Source organism: Galeopterus variegatus, unplaced genomic scaffold (genome assembly GCF_000696425.1).
Source record: "Galeopterus variegatus unplaced genomic scaffold, G_variegatus-3.0.2 Scaffold2367, whole genome shotgun sequence".
Lineage (NCBI taxonomy): Eukaryota > Metazoa > Chordata > Mammalia > Dermoptera > Cynocephalidae > Galeopterus > Galeopterus variegatus.
The window spans coordinates 298,407-300,199 of record NW_007728478.1 but is presented as its reverse complement, the minus strand read 5'-3'; positions in this window follow the sequence as shown (position 1 = coordinate 300,199).

Sequence of the window (1,793 nt, the reverse complement as noted above, 5' to 3'; positions counted from 1 at the left end):
ATGGGCTCCAGATGATGGACAATCAGGGGTTTGCTTCTGTTTCTCTGTGATTCTCTCAGCTCTATGCTCATCCATGTGGATGCTTTGTTCTCGGGTTAGGTTTTAGAATCAAAAGATGGCTCTCAGCAGCAATTGTTATGATATGCTTATTTGTTCATCTCCAGTGAATGATAGGAAAGGGGAAAGAAAGGAAGGAAGGGAAAGAGGATGCGGGAAAGCAAACGAGAGAGAGAACTGCTCTTCCAACCGTAGAATAAGGTTCTTCTCTTTGGTCTTATTGGACCGACTCATGGGCCCACCCCTAGACCAACAACTGCTCTCAAGGAAGTGCCATGATTTGACTGGCTTAAAGCGAGGATCCTGACTATAATTGGCAAAGATCATGGGATTGTCATGATGGCCTAGATCAAGGGTCTGCGAACTATGGCCCCCAAGCCAAATCCAGACAGACATATTTGAAATATGGCCCAAGAGCTAAGAAAGGTTTTTACCTTTATAAATTGTTTCATTTTAAATGGCTATATAAGTATTTAAATAATACTTTGTATGTTGCCTCTTGGCCTCCCTCAAAGCCTAAAATACTTACTGTAAGATAAAGTTTGCCAACTCCTATTCTACACTAACCAAAATCTACCTCTGGAGTTGGGCATGATGGGCCGTCTTTCCTTGGGGCACCTGGGTTGTATTGGGGAGAATTCCTAAAATGCTAAGGAAGCTCATTTGAAAATATGTGGATAGAGACGTCTAATGTAGCAATGTCAGATATTTATAAACTGTGGTTAACTGTGTCACAATTCCCTCCATTAGTGCATATTACCAATATTATTAATCAATTTTTATTGTGTCTATTCTGTGCTGAACCCTGTTCTAGGCACCAAGATAATAGCCATAACTTGCCTATGAACAATTTCTCATCCTCAATCTTACCCAAACACATAAGATTTTTTTTCTCCCCTGCTCTTTTGTTTTGGTGTGGTTTGGGGGATGAGGGAAGGTGGGGTCTCAAGTAATGTATATTGTAAAGCGGACCCTGTCTAGTCCCTAGGGCACCACATAAAATGTTGTAAAGCACTACAAAGCACTAAAAGTAATAAGATCTTTCTTAGTGCAAACTGGGGTCACACATAAATGCTGTTCGCTTAAGCTATTCAATAGGCTTACACAATAATACAAAACTTGGTTCTGTGTTTCAGATGTACTTAGAGCAATGTGCAATTTAGATTTTAAAAATCANTATAATAAATGCTGTTCGCTTAAGCTATTCAATAGGCTTACACAATAATATAAAACTTGGTTCTGTGTTTCAGATGTACTTAGAGCAATGTGCAATTTAGATTTTAAAAATCAATTAGGCTTAATCTGAATTCACTTCAAGAGAAAGGCAATAGTCCAGGAGATAGTAAAATGATTAGGAATCAAGTTTTACTGGTTTTATTTTTTTAATGTCTCATGTATTTGGCATTTGAGATCAGCTCTATAACAAAGTTTAAAAAAAATTGAAACACCAGCAGATCCTGGTGGGTGTAGTGGCCATTCTCTATACATAAGAGGCTTTGAGATTGTGGTTCGGTCTAGGATTTACTGGACAAGGCTCATACTTGAAATGGAAGTCCAGTGGTGCAAACTCTAGTCCTTGCCCAATTGTCTAGGGATGCAAAGAAGTTAACCGAAGAGAAAGGAGCGAGCATTCACAAAATCACTTGTGGTCTACAATGAGGGCTGCTTGCTTGGGAACACAGTCTTGTTTGAGGTGTCAATCTAGATAAACACTTAAAACATGACCTGAGGCAGTT